At 46.4% G+C, this 25,324-nt stretch overlaps 1 long non-coding RNA gene across 1 annotated transcript in view; it reads left to right on the forward strand.

Annotated features, from left to right (window-relative positions):
* Positions 1 to 20,872, forward strand: part of LOC138920136 (uncharacterized) — a 47,183-nt gene extending 26,311 nt beyond the window's left edge. The window contains exons 2-3 of the long non-coding RNA XR_011430837.1: positions 18,329 to 18,531; positions 19,913 to 20,872. This is a non-coding gene — a long non-coding RNA (uncharacterized lncRNA). The remainder of the gene's footprint in view (positions 1 to 18,328; positions 18,532 to 19,912) is intronic.
* Positions 20,873 to 25,324: the final 4,452 nt, after the last annotated feature.

Consider the following 25,324-nt stretch of genomic DNA (forward strand, 5'->3'; position numbering starts at 1 on the left):
GCAAAGTTGTTTAGATGGATGAATGATTGACAGACAGAAGGAGAGACCACAGTATGAACTGACAAATGCCTGGACAAAAGGAAGAATGAACATACAATCTCCAGTAGTCCATATAGACAGACCAGTGAGAGGGAAAGCATAGGTGATCTTGCTGATAGTAGATGGGAGTCTAGGATCTGACTCTCACGTGGTGTTCTTCCCATGTCCCAGCTTCAGCAACCATGATATGTGGGCCTAGGTCTTCCCCTAGGGGCACATGGCTCCATAGTAACTGTGGGGCTCTATTTTTCATGCCAGTTCTACCTGCAGCCAGGAGTCTGTCTGTGAGGAAGGGGGAAGAACTCATGCCTCATCAGCTTCCTCTTGGACTTGGCTTTCCCACTGCTCCTGAATGAGCTTCCCTAATCACCTTTTAATGACCATCTTCCTGGTCAGCTCTTCCACTGCTCCTGACTGAGGTGCTCAATCACCTTCTGATGACCAATTTCCGGGCTTTCTCTATCCGCTTCTCCAGCATCCTTTTGCTGAGTTGCTTTTGTCTGAATGGGAACTTCCTGAGGAGGCTCCATCTCTTCCTGGATCCTGGGTCTTGGGGACCCCCTGGCATGACACAGTGATATGGGCCTTCCCCTTGACCTTTTCTTCCAGAAGCTATTTTAGCTGGGACCACCCTGACCCCCAGGCTGGGAGGGAGGGAACCGGTGCCACATGATTTCCGCCAGCGTCTGGGCTCGGGCCAGGGGCTTACTCTCTCGCCTCCCCTGATTCTTAGGGGCCAGGTCTGGACCCCAGGCTGGAGAAAGGAAAGCCTGACGGTGTGGGAAATCCAGCAGGAAGGCCTGGGCACTGGGTAAGGAGGAAGTGTGTGGTGGGCCTGGGGAAAATGACCAACAGATCCTCTTCCAAGCCCAGGAACTTGGGGACTCCAGAGGCCCACACTCTCCTGGACTCTGTAGCTGGGTTGAGGCTACTGAGGGCTCCTCCTTGGGCCAGATCTTGGGGGACTGGGGCCCAGGGCAAATGGGTTTCAGCTTACCTCTGCTTCTGGCTCCCTGCTGCTTCCTTCAGAAGGCCCAGCAGTGGCTGGTGGTAATGGCAGCTCCTGGGAGAAGGAGTCCAGCTTGGCCTGTCTTGGGAGGTGGCCACTGCCTGGAGCCCCTCTACTGGCTGTTCTTCTCTGCCTCCTGCTCTTTTTATTCCCTTTGCGATGAGCCCAGTCAGATGGTGGCTGGTCCCACAGCCCTAAGTCCTGGAGGGACGAGGCAGGCAATGAGGAGTGTCTACCCATGACCACCAGCACTGCACGGCCTGCCCACAATACATGCCTGCCCCCAAAGCTAGCCTGGAGGCCAGGGGGATCAGAGAGGGCAGAGAGGACTCTGCAGAAAGAGGCAGGAATGAGGGGCTGGCCCCGTGGCCGAGTGGTTAAGTTCGCGCGCTCCGCTGCAGGCGGCCCAGTGTTTCGTTAGTTCGAATCCTGGGCGCGGACATGGCACTGCTCATCAAACCACGCTGAGGCAGCGTCCCACGTGCCACAACTAGAAGGACCCACAACGAAGAATACACAACTATGTACCGGAGGGCTTTGGGGAGAAAAAGGAAAAAATAAAATCTTTAAAAAAAAAAAAAAAAGAGGCAGGAATGACCAGGAGAAAGTAGGCACTGCCTCCCAGGAGCGGGGGCAGCTCTGAGGCCCTGACCCCCTTGCTGAGGCAGACTTTACAAGGCAGAGGCGCTGGCATGCAGGCCTCAGCTCAGGGGATTCCATAGAGCCTGGCTGCCTCTTCCACTTCGGCCACCTATGGAGTCAATGATTGATTAGTCTGATGGTCAGCAAAGGCTCTAGCAGTCTCCTACAAAATGTTGATCTGGGGCCACTCCAAATCAGAGAGAACTCTGGGCCTCAGGAGGGTCCCTGGGATTTGTACAGGGCATGAGATGTGCCGGATCATCCTCCATTCCTGATCTCGAGATTGTCCACTCCTGTCCTGGGACTTGACGTTCGATTCCAGCAACCTAAGAGCGGAGGTTTAATTGTGCTCAGGGCTGTGTTCCCTGTGCCTAGAATGGCGCCTGCACAGAGCAGCTGGTCAGTGGTTGGCTGGGAAGAGCAAGATGAGAGAGCAAGCCAGGAAAGAGGACCCAGCAGTGAGAGGATGCTTCTCCAGGCTGCTTCAGAAAAGGAGGAGACACAGCCTTCTGTGAAACAGATTGACCTCTGAGTCCTGTCTAGCTTGTTGTCCTGTCCAACCTTCCATGGAGAGGAAGCAGAAAGATAGAGAGGCAAAGGAGTATGAAACAAGTCCTTGGCAGGAAGCTGGAAAGGAGGTTTCCAGGGAGGGACAGGAAAGGTGTCGGGGGAGAAGGTTCTGCAGTGTGGGACAAGATGGGAAGGAAGTGAGGGGCTCCTGAGGCCAGTGGTTGGGGCAGGGAGACGAAGGGACTTGCTGGGTGTGCACACACCACCAAGATACAGGGATGTCCTTTAGGGGCAAGTCACCGTGCAAGGACCACAGGGAAGTGAGCTGTTCGGGAATTCAGCCACAGCTCGGACTCCCGTGGGAGTTTACCAGGGAGCAGGAAAGTCTCAAACCAAATGATTTAAAACTTCACTGAAAAGAAAACAAACAGGGAACAGAGCAGCAAAACGACCAGAGGCTGAACCAGGCGTCAGAAATTTCATCGTCAGTCTCTGCTGTTGTGATGTCCTGGGGCAGGGAGAGGCTCCAGCAGCGTGAAGTCTCAGGTCCCTCATCTGGAGAGTGGGGACAGTTACTCTGACCTTGGCCAATCCACCTCTCTCTCTAATTACCAGCAAATGATGACTCGTGGAGAATGCAGCCAAATGTCACAGCCTCCTTCTCTGAGGCTTTTACACCTTCGTGGTGGCGTGGTAGGAGAACAGAACAAGCAACTGCAGGAGGCAGCACAGGACATAGCCGTCCTTCTTTTCAATCCCAATTCTATTTGGCAGAGAAAATGGCTTTTCCCTACTGATGCCAGCGTGTCCTTTTGTGGTCCAGGGAAGGAATCCAAACTGCAAAAAATATTTGACCACAACAGTGGCCTAAGAAGGGAAGGAGAAAGAGAGAGGCAAAGTCATTGCAAACAACCGGATGACAACACACAAACACATGTACATGCACACACACCCCTAAACCAAGTGAATACTCAGGAAAGTGCTTGGTATATGCTAACAGGCTTCACAAATGTAAGGGACTGTTCTGGTCATCAGCAGAGGCTAGAGATGAAAAGGAAATAAAAAAACCAGAAACCACTGTGAATATATAAGTTGGCCCCATGTGACACTGCTGAAGGCTGGTCAAGCTTTTTTAATTTCTTTGAGCTATTACTCCCTTTCTAATTTCTCCTGACATTTGTTGCCGGCTAAATCAGTTTGATGCATGGGAGGCAGATTAAGATGGCTCTCCCAGCCTGCCCCCTCTCACAGGCAAGTTGCAGGGTAGTGATTTTAAGAGATTGTCTTTTTATGCTGAAAATGCTCAAAAATGGCTTTGTTTCCTTTGGCAAGAGGAAAAGGTCACCCAAATTTCCCATCCTTTTAATGCTGCTAGATTATTAAGCATCAGGGAGAGCAGCAGTTCTCCCAAACCAGGGAGGTGAATAACCGCATACGTAATGTCATGCAGTTTCTTTAATGCTTCTGTTTCGCAAACTTCTAAAAGGACAGGTTCTTCAGCCAGGTAAACGGCCTCATGCCTAGCAGGGACCCCTTTAGCAGTTGGCTCGTGATGCTTCTCTTTGGAAGCGGAGGAAGTGGAGAGATGCCTCCAGTCCCTTGGAGTGGGCAAAAAAGGGGGTGGCCACCACGTATCTTTCGTCAGTATTACTGACAGCCGGTGGCAGAATTGTGGATGGAGGATCCCCTGTTGATTGTGGAGGTGGTCAGGAGCCTAGCTCGTACCTTAAATTCTGCCTTAGACCCAATGCCCTCTTGGTTTTCTTGTCTGTAAAATTAGAGGGTAGGTCTAGATGGTCTTTAAGGCACTCTCTAATTTGACTGTCCATAATTCTTTAAGCAGAAAAACATATTTTTGGACTTACAGTTAGGATATACAACCATGCACTGGGGCTTTGGGGAGAAAAAAAAGAGAAACATATTTTTTTTTTTTTAAAGATTTTATTTTTTCCTTTTTCTCCCCAAAGCCCCCCGGTACATAGTTGTATATTCTTCGATGTGGGTCCTTCTAGTTGTGGCATGTGGGACGCTGCCTCAGCGTGGTTTGATGAGCAGTGTCATGTCCGCGCCCAGGATTCGAACCAACGAAACACTGGGCCGCCTGCAGCGGAGCGCGTGAACTTAACCGCTCGGCCACGGGGCCAGCCCCAAGAGAAACATATTTTTGCTGGTCGATCTGAACAAGAAAAGAGAATCAGCTCTCTCAGTAAGAGTATAACATAGACGCTACAGCCATCTCTATGCCAGTGAAGCCCCTGAGCAAGTCATTGTGAGGACAAGTTCAGGCACTAGTGTCTGTGATTCTCTTTCCAGAAAGTGCCCTCTGTGTGGTATGTCATTGAAAGCTGTGCCCTGCAGATAGTAGCTGGAGCTTCAAAGGCCTGGGGCAAGAACAGGTGGGTTTCAGTAGGAGTTGAGGGTGATTCCAAGGCTATAACAGAGCCTCATGGAAAAGAGGACGTGGGTGGATTAGGAAGAGGCCAATTGCATGTTAAAGAGTATTATCCTTTCCTGGTATAGAGCAAATGTCAATAAAAGTGGAGGCAGGAGATGGGGACCCCAGTCAATGACCTCAGGCATGTCACTCTACGCCTGGTGTCCCCTCTCTTTACAATCTGGGACAAGGCCCAGCTTGCCTTCCAAGAATCCTGTCCAGAGACCCTGATGGGATGAAGGATGTGAAGGGAGATGGAACCATGTAGATTATCAAAGCAAGCCTTTCAAGTGCGAGATGGTATTAACTAAAATTCAAGGAATACTTTTAGGGTAATTAAATTTTATTGGACTCGGCTATAAGCAGTAAATCAAAATAGATCTGTTTCCTTTGAATTTAGAAGGATCTACTTATATATAAAAAATGTGGCATGGACTCTTAAAAGTGTATTCTTTCAAATGGATTAAAATATTCTTTATAATGGTGTTTACTGTGTTGTTGTTTTTTTTTTTTTTAACATGATTCTTTCTTCCTAGTCATACAGTGCTAGGATATCAGAGCTTAGGGAGCCTGACTGGACAGAGCCAAGGCTGGCTGCTGCTCCCCTCAGGGGTATTTTCGGTGACTCTGAAGGAGGGGACCCAATCCAGGAGGCTCCCTTCCCTCCCTGTCCAAGACTCTTGGGCAGGGGAGCAATTCATTCTGACAGGCTTATAAAAGTGCTGTGATGGGAGAAACAACTTAATGACTGATACTTAACTTTTGCTCTAATTAATTTCACGGACAAACTGTCTTCAAGTTTACAAATGTTGCATCTGAGTCAGAAAGTGCACCAGAGAGAAAGAGCTGGTGGTAAATTACATCCAAGATGTCAAAAAATGAAATAATAGAAACACGCATTGCCAGAGCCCACTGGGGTAAATCCACAAATGTTTACTGTGCACCTATTATGTGCAAGGCACCATAGGAGCACCCATTAATCACTTCATCTGACTTTTGAAAGCTAATGCATTCTTGGGAGGATATGGGCACTGGAGGGGAAAACATTGGGGCTCCATTCTCTGGCTCCCCCACCTCATCAGTAACTTGATTCTAGCACTTGACATGTTGCTATGAAGTCACATCAAAAATGTGCAAGGTAGTTGGGATGATGGTGAATGGGGTGCGTCATCTGTTGGGAGGAGCTGGGTCTGTGAGAGGGCCTCCCTTTGGCACCTACCTCCATGTAATAGACCGCCACCGTCCAAAATCGTCTTGAGGGCCTTGGGACTGAAAGCATGGCCCACAAGAAAGACAAGACGGCGACAACCATGGACAGGACAGAAGCAAAGAGCATGTGATTCAGAACGATCACAAAATAGCACAGCATCTCGGACTTGGACTTGGCCACCTGGTACAAGGTGAAGATCAGCTTCACCAGGCTTGGCAGACTCCTGTAAAAGCAGTCTGACTGCTCCAGCTCATCATTCCGGGGCATCCTGGAGGGAGGGAGAGACCCTGTCATAAGTCCAGGAAAGCTAGGTCCAGCGCCATAGACCCACAGGCAGGGCGGGTGTGACCCTGCCTTGAGAAAATCCAGTAGGTGAAAATAACTGCATTTTCCCCAACTCAACACAAGGAACAATTTTTCACTTTCCTGGAGCACTCAACCACAAAGTTTTCTATTTAATAGGCACTCTCCAGATGCATTTAAAAAAAATGTGATTTGCAAAAAAGCTCAATTGCTCACAATTTCTCTATTGAGTAAAGTATTTCCAAACAAGTAATCAAGTTCAAAGAAACACTTACTTTGCCTCCTGGAGTATCTAGCATAACACCTTTTAGCTTAACTTGCTAACCCAAGGACGGCAATTTGGGCTGCCTCACTGAACAAGAAAAATGTGCTGGTTCCTGACTTGGGTTACAGATAATTCTTGCCTTTTAAGCTACAGATCACTAGCTGGCAACATCCTGAAAGGGGCTTTTCTGCTGGGGCTGTTGGTCTTTTTGATTCTCTGAATGGGTGGGATGTAACAGGAAGGCTGGCGGCTATCAGGGAGCCTCTTGGGCTTGCTGCCCACTTCTGAAAGGGACCTCTGCCCGCAGTGGGGTCCTCCTCATCTTCCCTCCTGTGCCTTTCTACCTTCCCAGCTGGCCCCCTGCACCTGTGCATTACCATCTCTGTGACGTCTCTAGAATTCAAAGACATGGTTTTTAAAAGTCTTTGATGACCAATTTTTTTAAACACCTCATGAATTTGATTCCAGACTCCTCTCACATGGGATTTGCAATCACATGGGACAGTCTGAGATTTATTCCTGCATTATCAACAAAGACTGTATTGCTTTGTTTAACAAGTCTGTCAAGAGACACTGAAAGGCTGTTGTGTTCTAGACCTTGAACTAGACTTCAGAGGCACAGAGATGGACACAGCAGGCCAGTCCTCACGGAGCTCACATTGTGAGAAACAGAGGAGTCCTGATGACATGCATGGGTCTGGGGCACAGGGTCTGGTGAGCGCCACTTCTGAGGTGGCATGGAAGTTCAGAGGAAGACAGGGAGCCAGGAGACTTCCCAGAGGGGAGACTCGGTTGGATCTTGAACGAGTGGAAACCCCTCCAGGCAGAGAGGGCTGGAGAGTGGACATTTCAGGTAGAAGTTATATCAGTGTGTAATTCAAAGAACATGGAGCTCGAAGAATAAAAAGCTCGTCAGATCATGAAGGGCCTCATAAGCCAGGCTGAGAGTGTGTATTTCATTCTGCAGGAGACGGGAAAGCCAATGAAGGGTTAAAAAGGGATGGTGGCAGGGGCAGGCTGGGGGTGAGTTGGGGATCAATGCAGAGAGTGCATCTAGTGGAGGAGCTGGTGGCAGGGAGGACTGGCTGATAGATCAAGCAAGAAATAACGAAGATCTGATTCAGAGCATGGGCACGGGGTGGGAGAGATGGAGGTGGAATCCAGAGAAATTTGCAAAATACACTCCACAAGATGCAGTGCCCCCCCGGATGTGATGGGTAAGGAAAAGAAAGAGGCTAACAAGTGCTCCTGGGACTCCCCGCCGGGAGCTGGATAGCTGGTGAAGACTTTGTATAAGATTTGGAATAGGACTTTGACCAGCAAAGACCATGATGAGAGTGCAGAGGGAACCAGTTTTTGGAGAGAAGGAAGTAACAAGCTTGGTTTTTGCAAGGTGAGAGAGAGATCCTACCCAGATAGAAAGCCTGGCCTTCAGCTCAGAAGACACACTGAGGAAGAACCAAGAAAAAGTGGTGCGGGGAAGGAGCCAAAGGGAGTCAGTCTGAATTAGCCAGAGGAGTCCCAGTAAAAGTCTGCGATGGATAAATAAGCAGTAGCTGTCCACAAGTGAAGCATGAGGCTCAAACTGCCCTTTCACCCTTTCAAGAAGGCTGGTGGTGAAGAGAGGAGAGGAAGGAAGGTGTGACTTCTTGAAACCCAGGAAGACCCCAGCCTTCTGGGACACTAGAAGGAATGGAAGAGAGGGGCTGGGAAACAAGCACCCATAGAAAGGGGAAGAGAGGGAATGTGTAGGCCAAGCCCTGGAAGGCTAAGCCTCTAGATGAGAAACCACCGCTCCTGAGACATGAAAAGGGGTCAAACTAGCAGGTTTGAGGGAGAGAAAATGAGATGTTCCTTCTGGGATGGTGGAGGAGGCTGCAGGCTGTAAGGGCTCGAGTTTGGATTGGCAGCCTGGGGACTAGCCGAGAAGGCATCGTGCCTGAGCGGCACAGCCTCGAAGGTGGCTGCAATTCTCCCCAGTGGCCCTTGGCACCAGATGGTGGACCGGTTGGGGTGCAGGGGTAGCTCAGGACTGTGTCCACAGCACCTAGATATCCATCCCTATCACTGCACTGTGAGGATATGGTAGAATGTGGCAGCAGTATAACCTTGGGCAAGCCACCTACGCTGTCTGGCCTCAGTTTCCTCTTGTGTCAAGTGGGAATAATAATATTACCTTCCTCCCAGGGTTCTTGAAGGCTACAGGAGTTAATCCATGTAAAACCACTCAGGAGCAGTCCAGCAGGTTGTAAGCACTTGGGAAAGGCCATTGTTCCTGCCCTGATTAGAATGATCTGCCCACGTGTCCATCCCCTGTGGCACCGAGAACTCCCAGGGGTCAGGAGTCTGTCCTGCAGTGTGTAGGACACACACAGCCATGACTGAATAGATGGATAGTTCTAGGATGAGCTTTCTCAGAACTTCTTGCCAAGTAGCCCCCTGTGGCTCTCTACTCCTGTTAGGTGTGCACATGACGACTGCTCCATTCAGCCCTCCTGGTAACTTTTTAAAGGCACGCATTTATAAAGTCACAGCTCCATTTGGATCACTTCAAGTACACAGAAAAAGGGGTTCCGTCAACATCAACCAGGGCTGCCTCCAACTTAGCTAAAAACCAGATTTCGTGTTTGAGGGAAATTACTTCTATACCTGCCGTGGGCCACTGTTATTTGACTCAGAGTATAATTTCATGGCATTAGCAAAAATGATCCATTTTACAGCTCTACAAATGTCCTCAGCCCACAAAACACAGTCTTGACCTTCAGAGAGACTGAGGTTTCACAGGGGGCCCTTTTCACTTGAGATCCCCCTGGGGCAGGGAGGCTCCTTGGGGCTAAGGGCAACCTACTCCCACCATTGGCAGGTCCTCCAGCTCCTCTTTGCGGAGGTCCGCCTGACACTGCACGTATTTCTGCGTTGATCTTCTATGGCCATTTCTTTTTCCATTTCGTTAGGCAATTGAGTGTCTTCCTGGAGCAGCTGTTGAGACCCAAGTAACCCTTTGCTATCTGGATGCCCCTCGTGCCTCTCTTCCCTCCTGGCCGGGGCTGCCTGTGGGGTCTCTGCACTGGGGAATGGCAGTATCTCAGAATGCTGTCTGTGGTGACCTTTTTCCCCTACAGAGAAATTTCAGATCTTCACTACATTAAGTTAAAAAAGGAGGGAAGCAAATGAGGATAAGCAGAAGAAGGAAGGGAAAGCCAGTGAGGTCTACTTTCCATTACAGGGAACCGATGGAACATAATTCTTTTGCATCTCAGGATTCAAGCTAGGATCACCAAGGGGGTCTCCCACTGGCGTCCCAGAGACTCCTCCAGTGGCGGAGCGCAGTGACTCCCTGCAGGTTCCAGTCTGAACGTGCAGGGAGGTTGCACAGCAAGGGGCGGGGGCGGGCAGCTGAGGCCTTCAGCAGTCACTGCCAAGAGCTAATGCAAGGCATAAATCATCCGTCAGCTTATGGAGTGACTTTCAAAGTTGTTAGAGTGGAATAATTAAAAGAAATTGATATCGTAAGAGAAAGCCATGTCTGCCGTTGAAAGGCTTGCCTTACTGACAGCTCACCAGCACACACTGCTCCACCCAGCATGCTGCTGCAAGACTAGTGTGCTCGCCGCTGAGTGCATCCAGGACGTCAGTGACATCATGCAGCAGTGCCTTCCCCAGCACCTAGGAGAACTGGGCCATGGTGATCAGCCTCTGGCCTGTGTCTTCTGTGGGGAGAGAGCAAGGATGATCTGAAGAGGTTCAGCTTTCCACCGTTGGTGACAGAACCAAACCAGCCCAGGCAGTCAATGACAAGTAACTGATGAAACCCCATCAAGAGCATAACTGTTTCTTTTGTTAACTTGCCTCATAGAGACAAAAAAATAAAATTCATCCACTCCACTAGCTGAGTACTAAGGGGCTGCTGTGTGGGAACCTGTGTGCTGGGGAGAGTTTACCAAGATGTAATGGGTTCCTGTCTCAAGTGGGAACTAGGTCAAGGTGACAGCCACCCTTTTGTCTCTCAGTGCCCTTAGCCAGCCTCCACCTTCTCCTTCCATATGAGGAGAGGGTGATGGTGGTAATGTTTGCATTATAAATAGCCAACATTTATTGGTCTCTTACTGTGTACCATGTGCTGGTGTGGTTTTGTGGTTTGACCTTTTAATCCTACAGCAACACTCTCACTCAGGTTCTCTTATTATCCTCCTTTTGCAAATGGAGAAATTTCTCCAAAACTTCCAGAGAAGTTAAGTAATTAGCCTAAGAACACACCAGCTAGTGAGAGTGGAAGTGGATCTGATCCCAGGCTGCCCAAACTTGCTCTGAAGGTAGGGTCATTTGAGATCATGGATGGGAAAGACTCTGGAAAAGCAGCTCTGTAAATGGGTAGGGATGAGCTAGAAGAAAGTGTGTCCGTTAGGAGGATCAGCTTTGTGCTGTGGTAGTCCCAGTTCAGATCCTGGCTCTGGCACTTTCCAGCTGAGGGGGCCTTGAGTGAGTGGCTTAACCTCCTGATCACCATCTTTAACTAGGCATAGGCATTTGGGTTGTCCAGATTGTGCCTGGCACACAATAAGCCCTCGATAAGCACCAGCTATCTGGATTCTTGTTGCCATCTTGATGTGAATATGTGCCTGTCTTTCCCAAGCCCAAGGATACAGATGTATTCAGCCTTCTGCTTATGAATTTTCACGTGGGAGAAGCACTTTGAGGGTAGCAGGGCCCACCCAGACCCTAAAATTCTACCTTTCCCCAGAAGTGAAGATTCTACCCCGAGTTGAGAAGGGCCAGAGCTACAGCTGCCCGCACTGACCAGCCCCTTTCTGTGTTGCCTCGGTAATGCTGCATAACATTGAGCTAAACGCCTTTGGACAGTTCAGTGATTTCTTATTTAGGGTTGGGTTTTACTTTGTTTTTACGTCTCTCAACTACATCTACCCATTTTCATCCCTGAGCAAACTTGTCAGATGTTTGCCCCAATTCAGTAACACGTTTTTTTCTTCTGTAATTTTTTTCTATTTTAGACCTGGCAGGACGGCCACACATTCCAAGTTCATTTGAATTCTCTGCTCTGGCCTCAACTTTGGCCTCACGAGTTGCAAGTCTCTCACCTCCTGAATCATACCAAAGAAAAACAAAATAGATGGCCATTGGAAATTCCCATCTGTTTTCCATTTACATTTTTGTAAATGTTCGTTACATCCCAATAGGGGTGTCTGTGTGTCTAAGGCAGGCATGTTGATCGGGCTGTGGAAATTATGGTCCACCTTAAACATTCATAACATTGTGGGCACTTTTTTGGGGTCACTGGTACACTACAGGCATTAATGTCAAATCACCTGATCATTGCAGACGCTAGGAAAAGCAGGTCCCTCTAAAGAGTAAAGCCTTTCAAATTTGTATTGGCTCCTGTCTACTACTTGTCAGGGTCCAGGGCTTAACTCCAGTGAATGCCTCACTTAGGAAAGATTGGACACCCGACAGACCACATATTTATCTCTCTCTGGGTCTGGTCAGTGCGTTCCAAAGCTCAAGCCATTATGGAAAACAGGCTTGGAAAAATGCATATTCCCCCCAATATCTCAGACTAACAAGTTGGCCCTTCAGCAAATATCCCATTGTCCAAGCTATGTGGACGCTTCCATAATGCCCCTCCTTCATCAGCGTGTATAAAAGATTCCCTATGCTTCCTATATGCGTCCATGACCTCATCTTTCCTACACAGTCCACTTGTTGTCAATGGACCCAGTCACAAGCCAGAACTGTTTGACGCCAGTGTTTCCTAGCTGACCATCTGTTGATCAAAGTTACCACACAAACCCTGCTTTGCCATCCATAGTACCTCCACAGTGGCGCCGCTGGGCCCCCTCTTCCTCCTGCATGTCTCTCCCCATCCCTCCTTCCTCCTGCCTCCTCATCCTGAGAGCAGAGTCAGAGCAATTCGTCCGAGCATCATGTGCGAGCTGTAGGGAGATGGTCATAAACCCGGCTCTGTTCTCTGGCAGTTTCAGGCATCGTCGGGCCCAGACCCTCCTTTTCTTCCTTAAAGGTCACAAAATCTAATTAAAACCATTGCTAACTGTATATTCTCGTTGTCGGTAAGCCTTAAATAATAAAAATCAGACCAAATGAGACTAATCAAGGGAGATGGAAAATCGATGTCATATTTGTTCCAAGTAATTTCCTTTTAGAAGAGAAAAGGCTCTTAGGAGTGGTTTGTGAATTTAAAAGATATTTAAAGTTGCATCTAGACATCGGAATATCAAAGTCAACCCCAAACGGAATTTCGCTGGATGGTCTCTCTCCTTATTCCCGGAAAAGTCAGTGCTGTTTGGTATAAAGGCTAAAATGGGGTGACAGTTTTTCTTGTGTCTGCTTTAAATAGTTCTGGCTTTGCCAACAAAACAAAACAAAACAAAAACATTGAAAAATGGATCCCTTAAGACAGGGGCAAAGAGTAAGTAACATATGGGATTCTTTTACCTTCCTTCAATATTTTTCTGAATAATTACTTTCAACTAAAATGCACTCTTAAGAAGAAACCCTAAATGATAAGAATGCAGCAGAGACACATACATAGGCATAGCAAAGAAGAGCATTGAAACACTTCGTCAAATGATTCATCCTGTTGTCTGAAATACCCCAAAGTTATTGGTTAACATCTCTGGATAAGCACCTCTCTTCTCCATTTGGTTTCACGTGTGTCCATGACAATGGGAGTAATTTATAACAAAAAGACTAGTTAACCTGCTTTAGTATAAAGAGACTAGTTGAGTGGCTTCCTCATGATTCCACTGCTTTTCCAGAGTAGTCAGAAGGAAGCCCCCTTAGCAGGGAGGGCATCTTCAGAGTCATGCCCTCATCACAAATAAACAAGCACTGACCACCCATGGTGGCAGGCTTCCAAAGCAATAGTTGTTTTTTTTATAATTAGAAATTCCCCAGAGGAATCCAAGTAAACCTGGGCTAAAGTTAAGTTCTAGGCTTCTCGTTCTGCAAAGTGCGACCTACTGTGTGCAGATCCAATCATGCCTTTGGCATACATGTTTCCGTTGGCACAGAAAGCTTCTAAGGCAAGGGGCATCCTCATTGCCATTCAAACCACAGTAGGCGGCTACTGCATCTACATTAGCTCTTGAGTCCAAGTCCAAGAAAAGTTACTGGAAAGCTGTTTTGGGCTTTGGCCGATTGTCTGTCATTTCTCGTCACTTCCTTCTGGCTCTTCTTCCTCACTACCAGGTTCAAAGAGGCTGTAGCTGCCATTCTGGATCACTTGGAAACACGTCCACAAAAATCCTGGAACGCATGCCCTCCTGCCCCTTTGCCCACAGACCTCACAAGTCTAGCCCCGCCTAAGATATGTTTGCTATCTTGATGACCCGGTGGGCATGTTATTTTATACATGAGGTTTCCTCCCTCTGGCATATTCTACAACAGAAGTGAGCACCGTCAAAACAGGTTTACCTTTTTCTCTAACTGGATTTAAATTATGTATTAGTAGTGATATTTCACATTAGACTCCCGTGGATTTCGTTTTCTCTGTACTATCAATCCACCTTGTTAGCTACAGAATTTCCAATGCCCAGTCTTCCTCACCTGCAGACGCTCAGAGTCACTGTGCACGTTTCATTCATGGTACACCAGCATGCTGCCCCTGCTAGGCAGAGGGGACCCTCCTACTCTACCATCCCAGTGGGCACACACTCAGCTTTTTGTTTCTAATAGTCCTGATGGAGTGGCAAGAGTGAGCCATCTGCCTGCCTCCTTGCTACATCCTTGTGTAAAATGGCAGGCATTTCCTAGAGAATGGGCCCATTTTAGGGAACCCCGGAGCTGAGGGGGACCACCTAGCTTAGCTGGCCCCCAATACTCAGTCTTCTGAAGGGCTGTGCTCCAGCCAGCTGTTAACGCTCCCAACTTACTGAAAGGTGCTTCACCCACAGCTGCTACCATTTTTTCTCTTCTTCTTCTGTCGTACTGAGATCATCTAAATAAAGATGAAACCCAAATCTATCGGCCATTGCCACCCTGGACGAGGTTGTGATCATTCAGAAGAGGAACTGGACTGACACTTACTTGTCTACTGAAGAAACTGGAATCAGTTCATTGAGTGTTTATTACCTCCCCCCCCCCACAGAATTATTCATTTGGACAAATTAATTAGTGCAAATAAAATTTGAAAAGGAAATGTATAAACAACATAAAATAATACGCTGTTTTCAAGTGTGTGCAAGTCTGCCTGGCGCATAAGCTGACAAGCTCTTTTTTCCTCCACCTCAAGAAGATTCCTAGGGAGACCTCACTGGGCAGACTTTGGGAGACCAGTTCTAATGGTTTCATGAACTTGAAAGTACTAAAATGGAATATCTTTTCTTAAAAGCACCATAATTCAAGTCTTGTCACTAATTCAGACAGTGTGTCCCCCAATTAGGAAGGTTAAACCATATATCACACTCTGCATATAAATTGCCAGATAAAACAGAATCATCTTAGAGGTTGGTAGCCAAGGGATGACATTATTTTCTTCAGCTTGTTCGACTGAAAGAAAGAAAATCCAGTCCAATTTAAAAGTAAAAACTTTTGAAAGATATTTATTTCATGACCAATAAAAAATGAAATGCCTTTCTTCTTTAGCTACCTGGCCCTTGGAGGAAGTTGTTTTTTCTGAAAAATCTCAAAACTGAAAGGAAGAAAATGCTATTTAAGCAATTCATGGATTTCCAGAGAGCCAGGGCCCAATCAGAAAGAACACTTTTTTGACCAGGAGAGTTTTTATTTTGCAGATAGGAGGGATCCTTTCAGTGACTTCAGTTTGGGTTCAGAATTTCGCCTCAAAGCACAGTTCCAGTCTAAACTCTTTAGAGGCATTGGACAAGGGCACTTCCCTTATATCACAGTTCTCAAAGAAGAAATCCATTTTCCTATTGGCTCCTGGGGTGGCTTGGGGATGGGGAGCTGGTGGCGGAGGGATAAATTTAATGTCCCTATTTTGAGATCAGTGGGGGCAGGTTACATCCACGCGCCCATGTCATTGCAGCTTACCTCTGACGCCGGCCCTTCTCACAGCTTTCTCTCTGGGCAGCCTGCTGGTGCTAACCCAAGGTCGTCAGGATTCCTGTGTGCTTGCTGCAGAGTAACAATTTTCTTTTGCTTTGCTTTGCTTTTCTCCATCCTGGCAATTGAAGACAAACAGACAAAGCCATTGAGAACTCCATCAGTTAAAGTGCCTTTGCCATTTTGTTGGTTTCTCTGTTTGCCTTTTTCCCTAAACCCGAGGCGGAGGAAGAAATGCCCAAACTTCCACTCCCAAGTTTCCCTTAGTTAAGAGGGTCCACATCAACACCTCCTGCCCAACAGCCAATATCGTGTGCCCCGCTGTGGACAGGATTCTGTTCTAGGGGTGCCTGGAGTCAATGATCAGAGGACTAGAGAACCAACCTGCCCTCTGCTCCAAAAGATGGGGCACACCTTACAAGTGGGGTTTTCTAACCTCAGATGACCGCAGTGCAGAGGGAGGGTCTGAGGTTGGAGAGTCTTGGTGGACTCAGTTTAAAGAGTTTAGACTTGAGCAGGCAACAAAATAGCACTCTACCAACTTCAGTCATGTGCATACCATGATTTCTCCAATATTCAATGTTTAAAGTTGGGTAAAGTCAATTCACTTTTTAAACTTAGCCTCATCCTAAGCACTAATCTCCTTGAAGTCACTCACTAGATGGCCTGGATATTCTCCCCGCTTAAAGTGCATTTATTTATTTTTTTTTTTAAGATTTTATTTTTCCTTTTTCTCTCAAAGCCCCCCGGTACATAGTTGTGTATTTTTAGTTGTGCGTCCTGCTAGTTGTGGCATGTGGGACGCCACCTCAGAGTGGCCCGATGAGCGGTGCCATGTCCGTGCCCAGGATTCAAACTGGAGAAACCCTGGGCTGCTGCAGTGGAGCACACGAACTTAACCACTCGGCCACGGTGCTAGCCCCTAAAGTGCATTTAGATGAATAACATAACCTCCAGGCAAAAAATGCATTCACGTGTGTAGCACCTAAAACCTTCCTGGGTACCGCTTGGGGTTCATGCATTATAGCACGTTGAAGTATGGAGCACAGTCTTGGCTAAACAGAGTAGCGAGTAGCCCGTCTTAGCAAGGGCAGCTTGAACTGAGGCTCACACCCAGGAAAGCAAGTGGCCTTTTGGAGGATAGGAAGTTCAGCCAAAGTGGAGAGTCTGAGCCGTCAAGAGCTCAAAGTATCACTTCCTCATCTAAGAATTACATTAGGTGATGGGTCATCCCAGGGGAAACTCATGTTCTTATCACACTCAAGAGCACTGCCTTTGTTTTCTGAGTTTGGAGAATCAGCCTGCAATTTCTGCCACCTCCATCCACTGATTGACCCAAGTTTATAGCTCATTAGTGTACCATGCGCCGAACACTGGCACATTTCCAGTCTTACTCAGACTCTTCCTCTTGGTGAAATTCAAAGATAAGAGAAAGAAAGAAAAAAGGGTAAGTTTGTATCAACGAAAGAAAGAAGCAATAAGAAGGTGGCAGATCCTTTGGAAGGGCTTCCTGTGTAAAAAAAGAAAAGCCGATCTGTTTCTTGGTGACCAATCAGGACTTTTTCTCATCTTCTTTATGGTGTTCCAGTGCCTTCCTTAAAGATGGCTCCAACACTACAGCACTCCTATGGCTACAAAAAAAAAAAAAGTCATCTTGTAGCCTAGGGAACATCTTTTTGAATTCTGTTAGTAAAATATCACTATCAGTTTTTGCACCAAAATTTAAGATGAACTGTATCAATCACTCCTATAACAAGACAGGTCTAGCTAGCTGCTCAAAAGGAATCTTTTTCTTCTTTCTTCCCAAAGAGCATAAACCTCCAGAGTGTAAAGACCAAATTTAGCTCAACAGACTGAGGACAGAACACTCAGCAAACCATGGAAACTTAGTATGGGAATGGATGCTTACAACTTGCCCGAAGACTGGCTGGGCTTGGATGGGATCTTAGAAACTCTGGAGTTTGAGGGGACACAGTTTGTTCAGTGGCATATCTGAATTGTGGAGTATTGGTCTGCACGACTGAAATGGATGGCATCATACCCTTGAAACTGAATCTGTCCCTTCCCTCGGGCACAGGTTGTTGCTCCCCTCAATGCTGTTAGATGATCAGGTCAGTATCAGATGAGGAGTGTCCCTAGGAGGGGCAGTCAGGTGAGCTGGTCAAGCAGACATTTAAACAAGGATGGAAGAAACCTAAGGCTAGGATGGGTGGGGGCTGCCAAGAGAGGTTCCTAAAATCCTGAACCTCTGCAGGGCCGGGCTGATTCTGTACAGAAGTTAGCCAACCTCCCCTTCAACTCTGAGCTGAACATTGTCCCTCACACCATGGGTTTACTGTCATTCTCCCAATGGTTGGCAAAGAAAGCAGCTGGTCCTTTGCCCTTGTACTTCCTCTGTCTTTATAAATCAGCATCTCCTAAGATTTCATGGCCCTACACAATCAGAGGCCCCAAGGAGATGACCAGAACTATGTCCCAGACTTGGGAGGAAGCAGCATGTGTTGGAGAGGCACTGGGAGGAGGGGCTGGAGTCAGTCCTGCTCTGTGCCTAGCCAGCTGAGCCACCCAGGTAGGTGACCCACCCTGAGCCTCAGCTCTTCCTCTGTCGAGGGGAGGGGTGAGATGAGGTGGGCTGAGGTTTCTGTGATTTCTAAAGGGTCATGATCCTTTAATTAAAGGTTCCTTCATGTCCAGTTGAGCCCCTAAAGTCAGATAACTTTATCTTGGCTTTCCTGGTACCTGAATTCTAACTAAGACTTTGGTGACCTCTAGATAAGCTACCACATAAAGGTGGTAATAGCTTAGGAAGATCAGTTGCTGGATTAGCAGAAAGGTGAAGCACACGGCATCCTAAGGGACTCCTTCTTCCTTTTCTAGGAGTTCACAGGATTCATCCTCAGGAATGGCTGCATGGAAGACGGGAGAAACCAGGAGTCTTGTGGCCAGTGCTTGGGGTGAAGCCACCACTCTGGAGGGGAAGAGGCAGGTCTCATTCAGGCAAACACTGCTCTGCTGCCTTTGGGCTCTTCTTTCTTGCTTCCCTTCCTGCCAAAATGGTGATTTTCTAGGGGAACCGTGAGGTGAGCCCTCCATCTGCACCAGCCTCTCCCTGGGGCCTCAGCCCATCCCCTGCACAATTCCTTGCTGTGACTCGTGCCGAGAGCTGTCCTGGCCTTCCCTTTGGGGTAAATAGCGGAGCTGATGGTCAGGGGTGGGACAGGTAATCCATGGGGCTTGAGAACCTTCCATCTCAGCACCACTCTGGGATGTTGAGAAACCGACTCCCTATGGCCACAACACTAAGCCCCAGAGCTCCAGACTTGTCTGTGAAAGAGGAGAGAAGTGTCCTCACATATTTTCTTGACAAACTGAGAGAGAGTGAGAGCCTAACCCAGGGTGTCACTCAGAGGCAAGAGTTAAAATAAACACATTTCTCCTTTTCCTTCATTCATAAAAGGAAGCCAGTTACAGCTCCAGTTGGGCAGAACCCAGGGCTCCTCCTTCTCTAAACAGGCCAGAAGCCTGGGAATTGTGGCGTGGCTGGACTTTCGCAAACTCCGGGGAAGTGCTGCTGGCACAGAGTGGGAGTATCCCCAAAACCCAGAGTCCTTTGACTGGAGGGCGCCACTGCCCTTGACTTGACATTGGGTCTCAAAGCAGAGTCTCTGACATCTCATTTCTTCTTTCTCCTTTTCATTTGGTCCCTGGATTTTCCCCAAGAGAATGAATGCCTCCCAATTTCTGTTGAGCCTTTCCTCAATGTCCCTTCGAAGAGTAGTCTGGCAAAACCATCAAATGCAGCACAATGACTTTGATTTGATACTGAGTCCAAATAATACTACTAATAATAGAAATAAAATAGCTGTCACCGACAATTTAAGGACAACTGAGGGCATTAGAATGTAGACTGGGTATTAGATGATATTGGGGAATTAGAGTTAATTTTCTTAGGATAATAATAACTAGTAATAATAATAATAATATTAGTGCTGATAATAACATGGTTATGTAGGAGAAGGTCTTGCTGTCTGCACCTTTCTTTCCAGTGATTTCACAAAAAATACACATACTAATATAGATAAAGCAAAGATGGCAAAATAAACTGTAAATCTAGGGATGAGGATGTGGAGGACCGTTGTACTATTCTTTCAACTTTTCTGTGTGTTTGACCTTATTTTCCTAATGAAACATGTGGGCTCTGCACCAGCCGTGCCCAGATCCACACCTGTGCTGAGCTGGTGAACATTCGGAGGGACTTACCTAATTGGTACCCTTGTACTGCACAGAACATGCTGAAACTGTGGGCCAGCCAGCAGTGAGAGGCAAGTAACGCCTCTAGGTGCACACACACACTAATCTGCAACAGAGGAGAAATGTGGAAAAGACTTGCCGTGCCCTTTGTCTGCAACGTCCCCCAATTTGGCCTCACTAACCAGTGTCATCTTTCATTTGTCTCCGTAGTTGTAACCTCAAGTGTGCCAGTCACCCAGAAGAGTAGCATTTGGCTGTTCCACCAAAGAGGTCTAATCATGCTCCTCCCCAAGAACATAATGAGGCGTTAACCCAGAGGCCATGGAAGAATCTTCTATGTCAATAAGGACTGAGCATAAGAAATTGAGCGGCCATGAGCAATTGTGTGGCCAAGAGTGGGTCATTGCCCTTCTCTTCTCTCATTCTCACTGTTCTCATCTGCAGAGTCACCATGTCATCTCTGAAGACTCCTTCCCGCTCTCACAATCTTGGATTTTTATAAAGGAAGACCTATTGGCCATTAGGAGGATGAAGTCCTAAGATGTATTACCCTAAAGGACAGTGTGGTATCTCCGCCCACGGAGATGCAATAAGATAAATTGGTAATATGAATGTCACCATTACAGTAAAAGCTAGTTTATCTGACAGGCAATCACTCAGAAGTTTCGGCCCAACGAAGACCAATATTCTGAATGATGACCTGAGGCTTTGAGACCTCCAAAGAATGACTCCATTATGCTGAGTGGAGTTCTGATGTGCAGCTGAGTTAGAAAGTGTGCACGGGGATGGCAGATCAGACGAAGGATCAGCACTGAGGGTCTGGAGACAGGGATCCATGTCTCCTAGACTGGCTACTTGTACTGGGCTGGGCCTCTTCTCTGTCTTTATCTCTTGTGTGGAAATTTTAGGTCTTACCAACCCAAGATGGGGGCAGGAGGGATGAACTAAATAATCTCTTGAGGCCCCTTCTAGTTTTCAGACCATGAATTCTCTGGCTTTCAAATTGCTGGATTAATCCACTTGGTTCTGTATTATTCAGATGAGACTGCACTTTTTGAAATACACCAGGCTAATAGGGCATGTTCTGTTACAGTGAACAAACACCAGATTCACTGGGGTATCGTCTCCAGGTTATTAGCGAGATCATAAAGCATGCTTTCTGTTGCACTTCCTCCCTTTTACCTCTTGATTTCCTTTAAGTTCAGAGTTCTTCAACATCAAAGCTACTCCAAAAATCACAGGCTGCATCATGCATGACATATGGAGGATCATTTTACATTTTACCACCTTTGGTAAACATATCTTTGAAAAAGGCCTTTTAAGATGACTGTTGGTTTTGGCAGTACCTTTTTTAGGGTATTAAGACAGTTGGGCTAGGAAAACAAAGAGCAGCCTTGAAAGAAGGACTATCCCATACCAACAGGAAAGTCTTCACACCAACCACCAATGCTGAGTAGGTGACCAGGCAGTCTAATGGCCAGAGAATGAACTTCGTGGGCTTCAGGAGGAAGGGGCTTCTGTGCAGCATGAAGTATCCAAAGGTACCCAGCACCCAGGACATTGATCCGTGTCGTTCCCGCAAGAATCACCAGACAAAGCACAAACCAGAAATGATACTGAAAACCAGCAACTTTCACAGTGTCCAAATAGAACATGGAAGATTGAAAAGGCGAGTACAAAGCAAAGCTGATGCCACTTGACAGACACAAACATACCTCCCACAGGTCATCTTATAATAGAAAGACAAATATAAAACAGGAGAGCAGAGAAATGCTGCGCAGGAGTCCCTCAGAGCCTCATGGTAGTGCCCACAGCATGGGAAGCTCCTTGACAGGGTCTCCTGTGAAGTCAGGCCGATGGAGCTGCAACTCGCGTCCAGTGAAGCTCCCCTTTGTAGATGTGTGGTTCTGTGAGTTGTGACAAAAGCACACAGTCCTGTAACCACCACCACATTCAAGATATAGAACATTTCCATCATCCTCAAAGTTTCCTGTTCCCTTTGTGGCCAATCCTTCCCTCACCTCTAGGCAACCATTAATATGTTTTCTGTCCCCATGGCTTTGCCTTTTCCAAAATATCATGTAAATGGCACCAGACAGTGTGTCACCTTTTGTGTGTAGCATAATGTTTTTGAGAGTCATCCATGTTATCACATGTCAGTAGTTCATTCCTTTTCATTGCTGAGTGATACTCTATTGCATGGATGGGCCACAATTTCTCTACTCACCAGTTAATGGACATTTGGGTTGTTCCCAGTTTTCAGTGATTATGAGTAAAATTACCATAAACATCCATGTACAGGTTTTTGTGTGGAACTAAGTTTCCATTTCACTTGGGTAAATACCTAGGAGTGGGGGCTGGCCCCGTGGCCGAGTGGTTAAGTTTGTGCGCTCCGCTGCAGGCAGCCCAGTGTTTTGTTAGTTTGAATTCTGGGCGCGGACATGGCACTGCTCATCAAACCACGCTGAGGCAGCGTCCCACATGCCACAACTAGAAGGACCCACAACGAAGAATACACAACTATGTACCGGGGGGCTTTGGGGAGAAAAAGGAAAAAATAAAATCTTTAAAAAAAATAAATAAATACCTAGGAGTGGAATGGCTGGGTCATACAGAAAGTGTACATTTAACATTATAGGAGTCTATCATTTTGCGTTGCCACCAGCAATGAATGCAAGTTCTGTCACTCTGCATTCTTTCCAGCACTTGGTATTGTAAAGTTTTTGGTGTTTTGTTTTTTTTTAATCTTAGCCATTCTAACAAGTGTGTAGTGGCATCTCATTTTAATATTTAACTTGAAATTCCCTAGTGACTAATGATGTTGAGCATCTTTTCAAAATGTACTTATCTTTTTTGATTAAGTGTCTGTTCAATTCTTTTGCCCATTTTAAAAACTGTATTGTTTTCTTTTTATTGAGCTATAAAGTTCTTTATATATTCTGTATACAAGTCCATTATCAGACACGTTTTTTTGTTTTGTTTTATTGAAGTATAGTTGACACACTATGTTATGTTAGCTTCAGGTGTCTCAGACATATGTTCTGCAAATCTTTTCTCTCAGGCTGTGGCTTATCTTTTCATGATCTTAACAGTGTCTTTTGAGGAGCAGAAGTTTTTATATTTTGATGAAGTCCAATATATCAACTTTTTCCTGTTATAGATCATGCTTTTTGTGTCCTATTTAAGAAATCTTTCTCTAACCCAAGGTCACAAAGAGTTTCTCTTTGCTTTTTTCAATAAAATTTTGTATAGTTTTAGGGCTTACATTTAGATATACGATCTATCTCAAGTTAATTTCTGTCCATGATACGAAGTAGGGATCAAGGTTGGTTTGTGCTTTAGCGTTTTGGCATGAGGGAAGGTTTAGATACGGACAGATCCAAAAATGTTCCAGCACCATTTGTGGAAAAGGCTGTCCTTTCGGAATTGTCTGCTCCATTGATCTAAGTGTCCATTCTTTCACCAGTCGCGTACACAATCTTGATGACGGTGCTTTATAGTAAGTCTGGAAATCAGGTAGTACTAGTTTTCCAATTCTGTTCTTCTTTTTGCACAGTTGTTTTGGAGATTCTAAGTCCTTTGCTTGTCCATATAAATTTGCCAATTTCTTGAAAGAAAAGAGCCTGCTGGGATAAGGGCAGGGAACTTTTTTCCTGTTGAATTCCCATCGCCTTGAACCATGCCTGGCAAAACTGAGTGGGTAGCACCTGGCAGGGACCTAGTCAACATATGGTACGTGACCAGGAGTGGAAGCATTCAGAAAGTCGTGGAAGGTGGTACAACTACTTTGGAAAACTATTTGGCAGTTTCCTAAACTGCCTTTACCCCATGACTCAGCAATTCTACTCCTAGGTATTTATCCAGAGAAATGAAAACATGTCCACCAAAACCACATGTAAAAATGTTCATGGAAGATTTATTCATATTAGCTCCAAGCTGGAAACCACCTAGATGTTCATCAACTCACCGACGGATAATCAAAATGTGCAATATTCATACACTGGAATACTACTTGGCAATAAAAAGGAATCATCTACTGAAATGTTCTGCAGCCTGGATGGATCTCAAAAACGTGACAGCGAGCAAAGGAAGCCAGACGCAAAAAAGTACAAACCCTATAATTCTATTTAGTTGAAATTCTAGAATAGGTCAAGCTAACCTATGATGCAGACATCAGGTCAGTAGTTGCCTGGGGGAAGACCTGATTGGGAAGAGGAATGGGAAAATTTCTGGGATGACGGAAGTGTTCTGTGTCTTGATATGCACTCACCAAAACGGATTGAATGTTATAATTAAGATCTGAACGTTTCCCTGTATATAAGTTATATGTCAATTTAAATTTCTTTTTAATTAAGAAAAATAAAATCATAGCAATTTCTTCTCCAAAGGAAGCAATTCTTGGGCCCATAGGGCTGAGAGGGAGTGAAGACTACCCACCCCCAAGAGTGCCCAGGACCAGGATCTCACTTCTTACTGACAGAAGATAAAGTTGGGAACAGATCTGAGCTGGGCGAGGTCTTCCAGCCTTAGCTCTCAGCTGACCTCCACATTATCCCGTCTGCATTCTCACCGATGCTCTGTACTCATCAACAAACACTTGCAGTTGCAGGGAAGCCACAGGGAGAAGCAGGAAGTCAACTGTAAAGACGGAAGGGATCCTTGTTCTTGGCAGTGGCTGCCCTGCCCCGTGGTCGTTGTCTCCTGAACGTTAATCTCATGAGCATCCGTGCCACAAGGAGCCACCGTGCCGGGAGAGCCCCTGGGGTCAGCAAGGCGGTGTACTCATGGGGCCTAATTCATCCTCTCGTATCATGTGGGAGCTTCCTTTGTCACTGTCTCCTTGGCGAGGGATGTAGGACAAGAACACTGTATGAGTTTCCAAGAGTCACTAGGAACCCTGAAAAGTCACAACACATCCTGTGCCTCCTCAAACCCCTTCACGCCACTCAAAACGCGTATCCAGAGCTGTAGGCAGAGAGAGAGCTGCTCCACGTGGAACCTGGCTGGAACTCTGGATTCTAAAGTGGGCCAAGGGCTCACAGTTTGGGTCTGTCAGCATTGGATGGGTGGATGAATAAATGAAAAAGTGGATTGAGCATGGGACAGAGTTCAGGGAAAAGGTAAGAAGTGGATGAAGGTAATGAAAACTTTGACTATTTCCACACTTCTCAGTTAAATCTTCTCATATACAAGGCAGCCTGTCTCCAAGAAGATGGATATTTTCTAGACTAACTGAGAAGGGTAAACCCTTAAAAGAGCACAAAAGGGCGCTCGCTTTTGGATGGGTAAGTGCTAACTCACAAAATTCAAATTTTGGAAGGCCTTTATTTGACACAACATTTGGAAATCTTATTTGCAAATCAGCCATCCACTTTTTATTTAGTATCTAACTAAATCTCTGGATTTTAAATCATCTGTTGAAAGACCTACTCCCCCCACCCCATCAGAATAATGCTTATGAATTAAAATTCTCTCCCATGCAAGCATTTTTTAATTAGATTGAGACCTTGGAACCTGGTAACTATATTTCTTCTCCGAGTGCTGTCTTGGTGATTACACAGAGATGAAATGGAGAAATATCGGAAAGGAGATTGGCAAAGAAGGAAGACTGAAATGGCGCTT

The sequence above is a fragment of the Equus caballus genome, chromosome 22 (assembly GCF_041296265.1).
Source record: "Equus caballus isolate H_3958 breed thoroughbred chromosome 22, TB-T2T, whole genome shotgun sequence".
NCBI classification, from domain to species: Eukaryota; Metazoa; Chordata; class Mammalia; order Perissodactyla; family Equidae; genus Equus; species Equus caballus.